At 40.4% G+C, this 17,510-nt stretch overlaps 1 pseudogene; it reads right to left on the bottom strand.

Moving 5' to 3' along the window:
* Positions 10,320-11,235, bottom strand: OR5BH4P (olfactory receptor family 5 subfamily BH member 4, pseudogene; annotated as a pseudogene).

The following is a 17,510-nucleotide window of genomic DNA, read 5'->3' on the forward strand; positions in this document are numbered from 1 at the left end:
TACAATGGAATAACAACATCTCATCCAGGGTTCTTCCTCTCCTTATTTGGGGTTCCCCACTCATTTGTGCTCCATGCTGTAAAAGATGCCTTAATTATATTCCTGGAGCTGGAGACGAGAGCATTAGAGGCTAATGGTGTTGTTAGTTATTACAATGGTGTTTTTGATTTGTGAGTAAGGAAGTGAAAGTTACATCCTTCACATATGAAGAATTTTAATTCCAATACTCACTGTGTCTTGGAATTCAAGTTGCAAAGCTTTATAAAAATTTCTCCTGTTAGTGGCCAGTATTGTTACTGCTCCCTATTTTTTCAACTGTATAAATGAAAACTACTGCCTGGCATTTTCCTTAGGTGGAATTTTTACTAATAATGGAAATTTTTTCACAAATACCTTTTATGTACATTATGTTATTGAGTTCTCACAATAGTGCAGATAGGAAGAAACTGTGATTACCTTTAGGTCATACACGAGGAAACTGAGGCTATATTTCTTTGGGCTGAATCAGAGGTTCAAGTTAAAAATATATAAATATTGTTGGATAAACATAAGAACTCCCTGCTCTCAAGAGAATACCTACTGGAGGTGAATGGAGGGGAGGATGGATAGGTGTAGGGTTTTTAATGCTGGCAATTATCAAGTAGAAAGGGAGACAGCCATCTATCCAGATGGTTTAGACTAATGATTCCCAACATGTTCCATGTTATGACACACTAATTTTGTCTAATTTTACTAATTCCCCAAAGCAATATGTGGGTTCTTAAAAGTAATTAAAGTAGAATTAAATATTATGTTAATTAAACATGCCTTTAAATGAATTTTGAATGATGTAAATTGGTTTTACCCCTTGGGATGACTCCAAATTGCCTCTACTAATTTTGTGACAACTCTGAGTAGGAACAAAACTAGAGGACCAAACCAGAATATCGTCAGATCCCTGAGCTTGTGTCTTAGGAGGTTTATCCCAGATGCTTTTGGGGAACTATGGAAGGAAACTAATGTTACAGCAAATTCATTCTCCTAGAACTGACTGATCCTCCACAGAGTTACCTTTATCTTAACTCTTCTCTTGGGCTAATGACCCTCCTTTACGCTCTCCCTATAGTAGCAAAACTGGCTGGCCATCTTCACTGGGGTGAATCTCCTTTTATCTCTCTGTCCTGCTTAGATTTCTCTGCTCATTGTGCCCATGGCCAGTATCCTGTCTAACTTGTTTTCCAAGCACCACAGACCATGAACTCCACTACTGATGACGTATTTTGTGATACTCCTCCTTTGATGAAGCTGCCATGTTTTTTTCCTTATCCTCTGTGACTTTGAAGCCTTTAACTCCCTCTACACTGCATTCACCGGAGAAGGCAATGGCACCCCACTCCAGTACTCTTGCCTGGAAAATCCCATGGATGGAGGAGCCTGGTGGGCTGCAGTCCATGGGGTTGTGAAGAGTCGGACATGACTGAGCAACTTCACTTTCACTTTTCACTTTCATGCATTGGAGAAGGAAATGGCAACCCACTCCGGTGTTCTTGCCTGGAGAATCCCAGGGATGGTGGAGCCTGGTGGGCTGCCGTCTATGGGGTCGCACAAAGTCGGACATGACTGAAGCTACTTAGCAGTAAGACACTGCATTCACAAACATTCATCATCCTCACCTCATCATCAGAAGCCTCTCAGCTCCAGGGCAAACACAAGTCCTTCATGCCCCGGCCTCCCACTGACTGCTCTCAGCCTCAGTTATGGAATCATGGCGCTCTCAGCCTCAGTTATGGAATCATGGCGTTCACCTGCTTTTCTCCCTCTGTCCTTGGGATGGACACTCACTGGGATGACACAAGCTGGCTTCAGTGTTCTACACCAAAATAATATGCCTGTTCAACTCCATAACCTGAGGGAAAATGTCTGGTAAAATCTTTTAGAACATCAGCTTTTTCTCTTTTCCACTCATTCAAAAGAAAGTATCATTTAAAGTCTTTGTGCTCACATGAGATTTTATCAAAGAATATAATTCTTATTTCAAGTAACTTCATTTAACCAAGGCTCATGGCTTCCCAGGTGACGCAGTGGTAAAAGAATCTGCCTGCCAATGCAGGTGACACAAGAGACACGGGTTAGATCTCTGGGTTGGTAAGATCCCCTGGAGTAGGAAGTGGCAACCCATTTCAGTATTCTTGCTTGGAGAGTTCCATGGTCTGAGGAGCCTGGTGGGCTATAGTCTATGGGGCTGCAAAGAGTCGGACAGGACTGTTCACAACATAGCACTCATGAATTTAACACAATGCAGTCACATTCCAAACTGTGTGTTTCATCTTTTGCTTTGAGCACATTGATAGAAGCTATATGTTCTTCTTATCAATCTTTTCAAAGTTCTTTGTTAACCATTCAGTCCTGAGAGTTCATCCTTACAGTGGGTATTATGAAACCACTAAACTCAAGAGGAACAACGCTTATTGACTTGCATATTTTTCTAATGTATTTCAAGTGAAAAGAACATGGCACAAAATAATATTACATCATTATTCTATTAGAAATACATTTATAGACACACATGTATGCATGCATTTAAAAGTGTGGAACACATGTATACCTGTGGCGGATTCATTTCAAAGATAAATAAATAAATAAATAAAATAAATAAATAAAAGTGTAACACAAAAAAGACATATAACAAAGTACTGGCAATTGTCTCTAGGTGCTGAGTCATAGTCATCTTATTTCCCTGTATTTTCCACTTTCTCAATAATGAGCACGCCATTCTCTTATAATCAGGAAAAAAGTAATTTTAGATAATTCAATTAGTTATCAGGGTCAATCAGCATGTGTGGAAAAGGTGGCAGTTCTTACTGAAGAGAAATTAACACCTTTATTGTTGTTTTGAATTGAGGTTACATTTTTTAGGTAGGAACAAATCTCTAAAATTAAAATGTGAATTAGTGGGAACTTCCTGAGTTTGAAATAGTCATTTCACATACCCCTTTCAAGAAAAACATTAAGTAAAATCCATTTCTGCTTGACTTTTCCTTTATGTACTTAAAACTTTTCTTCTCTGGGGCCCATACTTTATGGTCCTCAAGAGAAAGGGTTATCTCCCACCTCTCTCCCCATTCTCTTCTCTATGCTTCTAATACAGCCTAGAATAAGTTTGTATACACCATGAACACTTAGAAAATATTTGTTGTTGGACTTGCTTATTTCTGTTTTCCATTAGTCCCAGCTGAGCCATGGTCTCAGAATTCTACGAAATGGCTTCTGCCTCTTCAGAAGCCTGGTATCTGTTCCCAGTGCCCCGCTTTGGTGTTCTGGGTCGCAGTGAGAGAGACCTCAGCTACGTCCAAGCTCCAGGATTTCTTCCCTTGCATGGATGGTAGATTTGCTCCAGCCAGTCCCCCTGACCCAGGGAGGCTTGAAAGGGAGGCTTGAACAGGAGGCCATTCAAAATCCAGGAGGCAAGACACTTTCCTCCCTGAATGGTGAGAATTGGAATATTTCCTGCCGTATCAATAAACAAGGATGCCAACATCATCACCGGATTCCAGATCTCCAGGGCAGTCAGGAAAGAGAAGAATACCTAGGATCAGCAGCATTAGGCTGCAGCCACTCCCTACACCTTGAGGTGCTCAGGATGTGAAAAATACAGGATACTGGCCCCAGATAACTGAGATGCATATGAAAGGAATGATGTCAGTGAGCCCAGACTCTCGCATCTTCCCATACAAAGAAAAGTGCTACATTACTTAACTTGAGATATCTGGTTTTCTTTAATTCACAAAAATACTTTTGATGTTCAGACTGTGCATGTGTGTGTGCTCAGTCGCATCTGACTCTGCGACCCCATGGACTGTAGCCCTCCAGGCTCCTCTGCTCATGGGATTTCCCAGGCAAGAATACTGGAGCGGGTTGCCATTTCCTCCTCCAGTGGATCTTCCTGATTCAGGGACAGAACCTGGTTTTTCTGTGTCTTATACATCAACAGGTGGGTTCTTTACCACTGTGCCACCTGGGAAGACCCACCTGCCCTTTGCTGCAAACTTCTATATAACTTGACTCCTCCCCCCACCTCCTAGGAGCAGTTCTCTCAGGGTTACTTGAGATGCTGTCTTCTGGGCTTGAAGTCCTAAAAATTTCCACAGAATGAAACATAACTCTCAACTTTTAAGTTCTGACCATTTTTTAAGTCAACAATGAGACACCCCTGACCAGACCCACCAGGAAACCCAAGTGGTCCGGGCCAAAAGAGTCCCTAAGATGCCCTTGGCTTGGATAGTAGCTGGGAACCACGCAGCCAGCCGCACTCTGCAGCTCAGCCTTTGGGTCTGTAGAATCTTGTCACTGGGACCCCCAGAACTACCCTCTCCCAATATCTGAGCATGTGGTCAGCTCCTGACTCAGCCTGGGGACGGGCTCTGGCTGAGCTCAATGTTACTGAGAACTCTGTCAGCAAGACCCTTCAGTCAGAGAAAGAAGCTGCTCTGAGCACTGCAATCTGGAGCCGTGCTGGGGAGAAGACCCGGCCCCCAAGTGTAGCTGCCTGCAGCCTACCCTGCCTGTGTGCAGAGTGGGGACAGAGGGCTTGGAGACAAGCTGAGAGCTCCCTGGGAAGCAAGGCTCAGGTTCTCCTGTCACTGTGAGTGGCAAGTGCAGAGAGAGGTCAGTGGTTATTCTCTGATCACATCTGAGGGTATAGGAATGTTCCTGCTGGTCCAGTGGCTAAGACTTCATGCTCCCAATGCAGGGGGCCCAGGTTCTATCCCTGGTCATGGAATTTGAGCCCACATGCTGCAGCTAAGAGTTTGCTGATATGGGAACACCAGAGATTGCCTTGGATGGTCCTTTTCATTAACCCTATAATTAAGAGCCATTATTTATAAGACAACATCCTCTTCTTGAAAGCCTATTGGAAAAGCAACAAAACGAGAAGTGATGTCCCTGAAGTTGAATTTAGTAGTCTGATGTTGCAGAAAACAGTACTCAAGAACACCACACTTGGAGAGTTGGACAACTCAGGTTTATTACACCAGCATGCCCAGAGGAGTTAATACTCCAAGCTCTGAGCCCTGAACAAAGGGATTACAGAGTTTTTATAGACAGACTATAGCGGGCAACACTAGCTGTTAATAGGCTGGTTTAAACTAAGGGGTTTCATGCACACAGGAACAGCAGTCAAGATGGGGAGGGGGATGCCTGACCTTTACATGGACAGGCATGATTAAGCAGGTTTGCAAGGGCCAGGCAATTGCAAAGAGCAGGACAAGGAAGAGCGAAATAAGCTCCAGTTCCTAGTATTGTAAGTCCCCACTTTCTGAGACTACGTGACCTATGTGACCCAGACTTTGCAAGCAGCAAGCTGAGTTACAGAGGCGGAAGGAACAGGAGGTTATGTAAAGTTTTAACTTTTCCTCTTCATTGAGACCCAGTGTCATATAGCCTAACACTAGCTCAAATGGGTCCTGAGTCTGTGAAAGGACTAAACTCTACCAGTGACAGCTGACTCAGCTCACTCAGTTTGTATAAATCTAGTGGAGTTTCCCTGAAGCCTGAGAAGTCACTGGAGACTAAGTCTGGTTATATGCTGTACAGACAATGGGTAAACACCATTTGGAACACAGACCTACAGCAGATCCAGAGTAAACAAAACCTGATGCTTGTATGAATATCTAAAAACTGTAGAACCCTAGTGTTAGGGGAAGCACACTGACTGAAACTGCCCACCCTGGCCAGGCACCATAGTCATCATTGGCATGAGTTGTTTTATGACAGGAGGTCCTGGTCAGGAACATGGAACTAATAAGCCCCCATCAACAGGGAGAGTTCAGGAAAACTCAAAGAGTGACACCACGTGTCCAACCATCTCCCACAGTCCTTCTCGCTGGCATCCATCTTGGCTGAACAAGGTGTGCACCACCGGGAAAGATTCAGAGTCAGAATGATTGGCTAAAGACAACCTGGAACCTAATCCCATCATCATAAAACCCAGGACTGCAAGCAGTTCTCCTGGGTTCCTTAACCCCACTGCTCTCGGCCCAGGCACAGATTCCCAATAAAATCTCTTGCTTTGTCAGCACATGTGTCTCCTTGAACAATTCATTTCTGAGTGTTAGACAAGAGCCCACTTTTGGGCCCCTTTCTGCAACACTATGAGCAAAAAAAAAAAAAAAAAAATAAGAATGAAAAAGTTATTAAGTGGATAACATATCTGGGCATTATTCTATTCAATGTGCATGCATTACCTCACAGCAACCTTAAGTTATTGTTGACTAAAAAATATAGCCACAACCTGAAAGTAGAGAGTTATTTTATTTAGTGGAAATATTTAGGACTCTGACCCCGGGAGACAGCATCTCAGTATCTCTGAGAAAACTGCTCCAAGGGAGCAAGGAGGGTGAGTCAGGCTATACACAAGTTTGCAACAAAGGGAGCAGGCAATCTAAATGTCAAACATCAGGTATGAAGTTAAAGTAAATTCTATGTATGAGAAGAGGCAAGCCTGTGGGCTCACTGAATTCATTCATTTCATATGCACCTCAGCTGCTGCTGCTGCTAAGTCGCTTCAGTCGTGTCCGACTCTGTGCGATCCCATAGGTGGCAGCCCACCAGGCTCCCCTGTCCCTGGGATTCTCCAGGCAAGGACACTGGAGTGGGTTGCCATTTCCTTCTCCAATGCATGAAAGTGAAAAGTGAAAGTGAAGTCGCCAGCTATCTGGGGCCAAATCCTGTTTCCTTGTTCACCTTAAGGAGTGGTAGATGGCTGGCTGCTTCTTGCATTTGCCAGGGTCCTCAGCAATCACCATTAGGGATGGCAGCATCCACTGGATTGCAGTTTGGGGAGCCCTCATTCACATTTGGAGGCAAGAAATCGCTGATGGCTGTGACATTTCTTGTTTATTGATATGGCAGGAGATATTTTCATTTCGTGTAATCTTATTAGCCTTTTTTACGGATAAGAAAATTGAGATAGAAAAGTTAAGTAACTTGTATAGGGTCAAAAAATAAGTGAGGGAGGTGGGCCTCAAAGTCTGGCAGTCTGATTCAGAGCTCGTGCTCTTTAACCACTACACTATACTGCTTCACAAAGATAAAAGAGATCCCTGTCTCTAAGCAGAACTGGCTTCATGGACATGTGATTAGTGCAGTAGTACAGGGTCCTGAGCTTAGAAGAGACTTGTACTTGCCACTGTTTGAATTTTAATAATTCAAATTTGTGCTTTGTAAGTGAACACCAAAATGTGATAGAATAATTGACTAGGCACTTGAAGCTCGGAGTCTCAGCTAGCACAGTCTCATCTTTCACTACTTCTCCACCTCCCAGGAACAGATTCTCTGTCTTACTAGTGACTGCTGCAGCCCTCCACAATCAGGGATCTGGGCATGGGCCAGGGGAGGATGGGGGTCAGGTACACATGCCCTGTAACATCTCAGGGTTGAATGTGATGACAGCCAGCCATCCTGGCCCCACTGTGGTATTACCAGGGCATATTTGGCAGATCACTCAGCCGGCCCTATTGCCCACCCAGATCCAGGCACCTAGTGCATCCTGGTGGAGAGGCTGCAATACTCTTGGTGGTCACCTGTCTACCCTGGGTTGGGGTGGCTGATCCATGGGAAGAGGATATGCCTGGGTCTACTTATTTACTCTTGACCAGGATACAATGCATCTGCCCAGAAGGAAGGAAAAGGACCCAGCAGCCAGTGGGCCCCACACATGTGCATCAAATCACAGGGTGGGGTAACAGGGCATTTATGAGAGTCTTCACTTGCCCCACAAATATCCCAGTGCCTGAAAGGAGTATGAAATTAAAAGGAAAACTTTAAACACCATGAGAGGTTGACAGACACACTCCAGTTGAAAGGAAAAAAAAACTGTATTTGAATATCTTTAATGGCAATTTTTTCTGCTTTTTGTTCAAATGTCACATTGACATTTTATACTGGGGCTACAAATTATATACCCAGTTCTGACTGTGAGGACTGTCTATTATTAAAGTATTTTGGTATCCCCTGAGATCTACCATTCCCCGTGTAGAAATGATGAAAGCTGATGAGGTTGTAACTGTCTCTAGTCTTGCTGGGGCTGATTAGAGGATAGGGGACACTTCTACTTGCCAAAGAAGCAGCCCATTTCATCCCAAACTCCTAGCAGTGTAAAGTATCTCACTTCATGAAAGGGATTTTGGAGGATGTGGTAATAAACAATATTCTGTGGTATGAATCAGGAGACCTGAATTCCAAATCTGCCTCTGCCACTAACTAGTTAAGAAAATTGCTCTCTCTTGGGGACTGTGTTTCTTCATATATGAAAAGAGCAGTTTCAATTAACCTGGTGTTTTCAAACTGTCACTGAGTTTCTACAGCAGTGCCTTGGAGAGGGAGAGGTGAGTGCTAGGCAATGGACCCATAGGCACCTCACACTTTTCCAGCCAAATTTGTTCAACTTTTGTTTTATATTTTTTGTTCTGCATTGGGATTCACTTGAAGAAATAATTCTGATGCTTAAAAAATTAAAACCCATAATTCTCAATGATCTCTATGGTCTCTTATACCTCTGACTTCTGATTCTGAGAGTCTCTAACCTTGAATCCTACAAGGATAAATCTATCATATGCATGGGCTTGTTACCATAGAAGAACAGAAATTAAGGGAGGACAAGGGGCTAAAGGGTAAACACCTTGATATGTGTTAGACGTTCAATTGCATCTTACTCTTTGTGACCCTATAGACTGTAGCCCTCCAGGCTCCTCTGTCCATGGAATTCTCCAGACAAGAGTACTTGAGTGGGTTGCCATCCCCTTCTCCAGGGTATCTTCCCAACCCAGGGATGAAAACCAGGTCTCCCACATTGCAGGCAGATTCTTTACCATCTGAGCCACTAGGGAATCTCAATTGATTATATATAGGGAGTGAAAGGGGAGGGAAGTAACAAGGACTCACTCAGGTTTTGGACTTAAGGGACTGGGTGATGCCATTTACTTGATACCATACAGGGAAAGAGGAGGAGCAGGTTTAGAAGAGTTCAGTTTCTGAACGTTAAGTTTGAAGTGCCTAAGGAACTTTCAAGAGGAGGTTCCAGCTGGTAATTGGATATAATGATCTGGAGCTCTAAGGGGGCTGGTTTTCACATTGCTACCAAGTAAACCACAGTCCCTTACAACTGGGGCTTAGGAGTCCTTGGCAGTTGGCTACTAAGGCTAGACCATTTCTGGGAATAGAGGCAGAGGCAAATCCATTCTTGAGGCCTAAAAATTGCTTCTAACCTAGATGTGGATCAAAATTATCAATACTTTCTGTTTTTCCTTGTAGCTTGAGCCTTTCAATAACTTTCCCCCAACTAGTCATTGGATATTAGTTACTTTCTCTTCTCTTGGCCTTGGTTTGCTCCTCTATAAAAGTAAAATATTAAGGTTTTATATTCTTCAGATATAGGATTTTATGTTTTTATGGATAGCATGTTGGTCAACATATTTAGACAAGCTAGCAATATCCACACATTTCACACATCTTTACAAATTCTGAAGACTAGCCTGAACTAATAAATTAATTGGGATTCTATTTACACTTGTGTTTCCTATTGGAAGTATATTCAGGAATACAAATGGACTTGGCTCAGGTCCATTCAAACTTTGCATACCAAAAAACAACAATAACCCATAGCTGTAATTCAGGCCTGGAATTTTTGCTAATAAATGATCCATTGTTTCTTACAAAAGATCTTCAAATCCTAGTCTAATTAGTGAACCCAATCTCTTGTTTGGCTGAGTATTCTCTTTGTGATATAGCCCTATAAATCTCAATAACTGTACATGTGAATTCACATACAGACATATTTTATAAGTTCAGTGTGGCAGATATCATACAGCATTTGGAAAACACACATCTGGGAATCTTCTGAGTCCTTATGAAAGATAAAGATTTAACTTAATTTAGCCTGGAAGATGTCACGGAAATCCTCTAGATAAGCACATGAGTGGTAAAGCAAAGGAATCCTTGTTCCCTTCTATAACTTACAGTCAAATTACATTGTTTTCTAACCTTGTTATCTTGGAATGAACTCTGGCTAGTGTTAAAGTAGTTCACAACCAGTTGACATATTCATTCAACATATTTCCTTCTCTTAAAACATTTCTTATAAGTTGTTTCAGAAAATGCACATTATTTTCTCCTTATAAGTTCTTCCTATTATACTGCGATTTATCTACTTCTAAACACTTAGCCAGAGCAGTTCAATTATTCTTACAAGGCTTTATTCACAGGCAAAGAAAACACTGTGAATAGAACTGTGGGCAGGTCTTCATAGGACATAGTACTTTCTGGAGACTCAGAATGGGAAATTAGGGACTTTGCTCCAATATTTTCCATAAAGCAACTTTCACTTCCTGGTCTCTCAAACTGTAGATGAGAGGATTTAACATGGGGATCACCATTGCATAAAACACTGAGACCATCTGATTTCCTACCTGGGATCCCACTTTGAGAGAGTTGCAAGTAAGTGCACATAGTTGTTCCATAGTATAGGCCAACAGCAGTCAAGTGGGAAGCACAGGTAGAGAACGTTTTTTGCTTTCCAGAAGCTGAGGGTATTCTCAGGATAAGGAAGCACAGGTAGGAGACAAGGATTACCATAATGGAGGTGATCAGGGTGGATCCCCCACAGCCAACAGCCAAGATCTGGGTGACCCAGGGGTCTGAGCAAGCCAGTGCCAACAATGGAGGGAGTCACAGAAGAAGTGAGGAAGGACATGTGGTTGACTGAACGATAGTTGTGTGGTGGAAGTTGTCACAGCAATCATGTTAACTAATCCACCAAGGTAGCATCCTGCTCTCAGGAGGGGACAATGGACTCTAGACATGGTGATGTGGTAGAGCAGTGGGTTACAGACGGCTATATAGCGGTCATAGGCCACAGAAGCCAAAAGGTTGCATTCAGCAGAGGCAAAGATTATGAACAAGCCCAATTTGAGTCACACATCCAAAGAAAGAAACAGCCTGCAACTTAGATAACAAATTTGCTAAAGTCTCTGGGACTGTGACTGAAGAGAAACAGACATCAAGAAAGGACAGATTAAAGAGGAAAAAATACACGGAGGTGTGGAGGCAGGGACTGACTCCAATCAGGGCAATCAGGCCTGGATTCTCCAACAGAGTGACAATGTAAACAAATAACACTCCAAATAGCAGGCCCCCAAGTTGACGATCATCTATCACGCCCAAAAGGATGAAGTCAGTCACTGTAGATGAATTCTCCATCAATACAAGCTAAGTATTCTTCTTGATGAGTAAAGCATTCTTTTGACATGTTTTAAGTGAGGAAATAATAGGGAACTGGATGATATGGGTAAACAGTCCCACTCAAAACACAAGAATCCACAACACTGTCCAGTCTTCCCCCTAGTGTACATTCTCACTTTAAATACCTTCCCAAGTAGTATCATTATTTTTTAAAAAGTTAAAGAAAGAGAGAGAGAGTTATAAAAAAGAGAGAGAAAAAAGGGGAAGGGAAAAGAGGTAGAGAAAATTCAGAAAGCAAATGGAATACACAAGAAAGAGAGTAAATGCCTAAGATGGAAGATAAACTTAATATTTGTTAAAGGAATAAGTGAGGTAGAAAGAAAAATAGATCTCATCAAGTGATCCTCTTTACATATATATATATATATATATATATATATGTATATATCTCACAACTTTGAATATCAATTATAACAAAAAAAATATTTAAGATAGTATTAAATTTTTAAAAAGTGAGATGTCCTTTATGAGGCAGGATTACAAACTCTTAGAAAATCTGGGGGTGTGGAATTCCATCTCACCCTCCCTCACTTTTCCAAATCAATCTCAAGGAATTACTGCAGATGAAGTAACAATAGAGTAAATATGTCAACTGATTTCATCTTGACAGAGAGCCCCCTCCTCCCTTTGGTATTAATGATATTATTTCTGAAACAGTATAAGTCACAGACACTCACTATTTTGCTCAGTAAGTAGAGGGTTTCCCAGGACCTTGATCATCTCTTCACTGGTAGATGGCTGCAGAATCAGAATGCCCCAAAATGGCCATCAGAAACTGAACTCAAGGTATCAGGTATCATTTAGATCCTGTGAAAGACCAACAGAAAGATTCATGAAGTTCTTGCCTGATCATCACCTGAGTGATTCCTTTAACCATGCTTGGGACAAAGGTACTGCAGCTGCAGAAAACTGACTGCAAATTCCACAAGGACTTGTTAGTTAGGTCCATCAGAGCAAAGGACCAGATCTCAAAACAGTTGGAGTCAGGTGACACTGAGGCTACGTGCATGGACTTTATCCCTCCCTCTTGTAGTCACAGGATATTTCTAATGCTGACTTGCTCCCTCACACAGATGCTTGGGTCTTGCCCTGGATTAAGCACCTAACAAGAGAAGGGATAAATCCATATGGATACATCTCCACGTGTAGAATTTAAACTTAATCATAGCCCCTGTGGTTCACTGGAATGACCATCAGCAATGGGTGTTTAAAGCGATTTCTGTATTTGGTGAGAGGCTGGATGAGGAAATCTCAGAGGGCTCTCCCAACTTTGATTTTTAAAACAGCAATACCCGTTTCAATTCACCAGAAAACATAGGTTCTTTATTTGGTGTAGTAAAGATGTCTGATTCTGGACCTATACAGACCTATTTGAATCCTGGTTTCAGAGATCACTCATTCTGTGACTTAGGACTTAACCTGCCTAAGTGCACTAAGAAGGGACCCTTGTCATGGCACAATAGTAAAGGTTAAGTAAAATATTTTAAGTAAAACACTTGGTACATATCAATTGCTCACTGAATTCTACTCTCTTCATTTATGACCACTGCTACTTTATGTATTCACTTTTTTTCTTCTCCATTTCACCAAATGGAATCAGAAGTATTGCTTTTTGTATACTATCACTTCAGACCAACAGCAGTGAACCTTAGAGAGGCTGACTAAAGAATTAATATAATCTCCATGTTGCAGCCCCTATTCGTCCCTCAGAGACACACACACACAGCAGTTTTGGCCAGAACAGATAAAAGAAGCATCTTTACTTGTGGTAGTAATTCACACCTTTTTGCTCTACCCAAACTGTTGGAGTTAACTCCTTCTGCCTCTGCTACTGCTGGTCAGCACAGCAGCCTGTCCAGGGGAGTATTCAACAAATGGCAAGTATTCAACAAGTACTTCCAAATGGGAAGATTGGAGTAGGAACTCCTGGGAGGAATGGACACAATGGATAAAACACCGCTTTGAGAGACAAAAGACATGAGTTTTAGTCCTGGCACTAATTTGTATTGTCTTTCAGTGGAAAAGCCACTTAACCACTTTGAGCCCCGTATTTTCTCACCTTAAAAACAATATCCACCATGCCTCTCTTTTAGGGTTGGCATGAGGACCAAATAAAGTAATGAACGTGAAAGCACTCTGTAAACTCTGAAGGGTGATACAATACACATGGAACGGATCCCTATTATTATTTCATCACGGGAGGTGGGAGAGGGAGGAGGAATGCATCAATATGATCGTTTTTTCTGCTGCCTGCTTCAGCTCCTGCTTACTGAGCTGCACTCTTTGCCCTCCCACTCACCCCCTACACACACATCATCTGCTCTGCCTCTCCACTGTGAAAGTTTCAACCTGCGCAGGCTTAAACAAACAGCTCCTCGTGGTTCATGTATCTTGAATCATAAAAAGACAGGTTTTCAATGTTAGTTTCACACCCTTGTATCATTTTTTAAATTTCCCGTTTTAGGATAACTCTATTCCTTGACATCTGTATGCACTGTAGGCAATCAATAAATATTACTTGAATGAATAAGTGACTCTCTATTAGTCTTTAGAAGATAGTGAAATCTTTTTCCCTTAAAATAAGATTGAATTGCTTTTTCTTCTCAAAGGAAACAAGCATACAAAATTAAGACTGTATTAAGGAAATGATTCGATACACTCCATCTGCATATGCCACTGCGTTAACTAGTGTCAATATAACAGTTACAATGGGTATGTTATTAGCTTGGCTAATGTCTCTTGGATATGTACTTATAGGAAATAATCAGGCACTCCTGTAATTTGTTGAAGAAGCAACGTTTCATGTTTAAAAATACATTCATGCATTTAATCTAGAGGCATATACATTTACAGTACCAGCTCTTTAAGAAAAATGTTTTAGTTATCTCTTTTCAATTCTTCAGTTATGTAGTTCACAAGGAATCTTCCAAAAATAGCATAACATTTAGAACTTAAATAAAGGTTCACTTATTTACTTATTCAATAAAATTTCTTGAGTGTTTAACAAATGCAGCCTTTCAAAAGATCTTACATTCCAACTCACATATTTCCAGATGAAGAAACAGAAGTCCAGAGAGGTTAAGAGACACAGTGAATTAGTGGCAGAGCTGGTGTTGTAGCCCAGATCGCCTTGACCTGATTCTGTGACCTTTTCACATCACTATCTGGCTTTCCCCTTAATTTGTTTTCTGAAGGTATTCTCGATAGGACTTTCATCTTTGGTACTTTCATTGTTTCAATAACAGATGAAAGGTCATTTCAGTCACTGTATTTGAGCTATACCATCTTGTGCAAATATCTTGCTCTTTCTTGGTCCTAGATTCTTCATCAATAAAATGAAGCAGCTAGACTAGGCGGTCTCTGAGGTTCTTTCCAGCTTTGAGCTATAATTTCCCATGGCTCTGCAAGTTAAACTGTACATACATCATTGGTTATACTCAATATCTGACTGAGGGAAGCTGAAAGAGAAAATTTCTATAGTTCCATGAATCTAGGCTGTACAAAACACTCCATCCTACTTTGCTCTCTCAGCCCTCAGAGTGACAGAAATGTCATATTGGTGCTTGGTCTTAGTGTGAGGAACCAAGGACCATTACTGTAAGAGCATGAGAAGGATGGTTCCAAACTTCCTAGGCACTGTAATGTAGAAAGACTTGGTCAAAGATCTGAGCAAAGTGTCTAGGCTCTGTCACATTGTAATCCTGTGATCCTAGACACTTTTTCAACATCTCTGCCATCAATTCCCTTACATAAAATGGAAATAATATTACCTAAATAAGTGACTATCTCAAATGACTGTTTTGAAGATTAAATAAGAAAAAAATATACACAAAGTGCTTAACAGGTATTTAGGTGCTTAACAAATGTTGCTTTTGCTTCTTCTTAAAAGTCTATTTTTTAATTTTATGATTCCATATATATGGAAAGTCCAGAATAGGCAAATCTACAGAAGCAAAATGAATTAGTGGTTGCCAAGGCCTTGAGGATTGGTGCAGGAATGGTAAATATAGGGGGTGGTTTGTTTGCTTTGATTAAAAGCTATCTGATTTTTTAAAAATTTGTGTACTTTTACTTTATTTAATAATGAGAGTTGGACCATAAAGAAAGCTGAGCGCTGAAGAATTGATGCTTTTGAAGTGTGGTGTTGGAGAAGACTCTTGAGAGTCCCTTGGACTACAAGGAGATCCAACCAGTCCATCCTAAAAGAAATCAGTCCTGAATATTCAGTGGAAGCACTGATGCTGAAGCTGAAACTCCAATACTTTGACCACCTGATGCGAAGAACTGACTCATTGGAAAAGACCCTGATGCTGGTGAGCTGCAGTCCATGGGGTCACAAAGAATCAGACACGACTGAGCGACTGAACTGAATTGAATTGAACTTTTAATAGGTCTTAAACTTTTGACACTTATGTTACCAAGGATCTTATTGTTAGTTTATTTCAATGTCCAGCATAATTTGATATTTGCATATATTTACCAATTTCTGACTCTTCCTCTCTTTTTTGGTGATGATACATTCTAAAATTGTAGGGAAGTTTGCACAGCTTTGAATATATTAAAAACTACTGAATGTACACACATTCATATGTGTGTATTGTAGTGGTATGTGAATTACTTATCAATAAATCTGTTACCAAAAAAGCAATCCTGATTAATACTAGGGAAAAAAGTCTATAATAAATTGGTTATCCTTGACTGAATCTAAATCCTTCTACTGACCTACAGCGGAGAGCCCTGGTAAGAACTGGATGAGATCATTAATTTAAAAGTAGTTTGAAAAATTTAATAATGACAAAAGAAATGCATTCAAAGGAAATGATACAATCATAATCTGAGAAATAAAGAAATGGAGAAAGACACCTTGCTTCCAATCAGCAAGGCTAAAATATAAGAAAGATGAGACTCTTTAAGTTAATGTATAGAATTAATGCAATATCAACTTAAAATTCTGAATAATATTTTATAGGCTATGACAAATTTATAGTGAAATTCACCTGGAAGAATAAGAAGACAAAAATGCCAAAAAATATTATTTTTAGTAATGATGGAGATAGCCTCTCCAAACCTTTTAAACCTTATTACAAAGCCATACATGTAGAAAAAGACCATTTGGCATTGAGTAAAAAATTAATATTGATCAATGAAATAGCATACTTTAGAAAAGGAAAAGCAAATATATAAAAACATTTCCAGTTGGCTAGAAAGAATACACACACATACATACACACACAATAAAGGAAACACTAACAAATAAATATTATGGGGGAAAGTGTATACTCATAAAAAGAGAAATAAATTTGGATATGTACCTCATGTCATCTATTTCAGTAAATTTCAGATGGATCAAAAAGTTAAACATCAAAATCTAAACTGTGAAACGAAGGGGAAAAAAAGAACAGCATTATTTATCTAGCTAGTGTAGCCATTGAAAAAATTGAGGGTAACATAAAAGCCAGGATGATGTGTTTAAAATATGACTAAAAATCTTGTACACATTGTACTATAACAAAATGGAGATCAAAAAGGAAACCATCAAAAGCGAAAAATAGGCAATTGAGCAGAACTTTAAAAACACACCCATCAGAACATATAAATAATGAAACATATGAGATCAATGTATGAAGCTCACCAGATAAGTGGTCACAAAATGAACAACATGCACAGCAGGGAACATACTGAGTGTGTAATGACATGATAAAACATGTGACCTCAGCATAATGCAAATTAAAACACAAGTTTCCCAAAAACCTTGGTATGTATGTATATGTAATAAAGACCACTGTCAGCAAACGTGACTCTGTAAATTGCTGATGGCAATATTTATTCTTTGTCTTGCCCGGTCTGGTGCTCTGTGATGACCTGGAGGGATAGGATGGGGGAAGGGAAAGGAGGCTAGGGAGGAAGGGGATGTATGTATAATAACAGCTGATTTGCATTGTTGTATGGTAGACACCAACACAACACTGTAAAAATTTAAATAAAAAAATTGGAAACAAACAAACAAAAAGGAATACACCTCCAAGGATATAATCCAAAATAAATAAAAGCAATTTATGCAGAAATATTCATTATATTGCTATTTAAATATTCATCTACTGTATATATATAAATCACCATGCTATATATTTAGGGGATTCAGTTATGTATAAGACCCAATCCTGGCCCTCAAGGATCCCAGAACATAGTAAGGAAGGCAATTGTATGTAAAATAAAGACAAAGAACTACAGCA

This window comes from Bos taurus, chromosome X, assembly GCF_002263795.3.
Source record: "Bos taurus isolate L1 Dominette 01449 registration number 42190680 breed Hereford chromosome X, ARS-UCD2.0, whole genome shotgun sequence".
NCBI lineage: Eukaryota > Metazoa > Chordata > Mammalia > Artiodactyla > Bovidae > Bos > Bos taurus.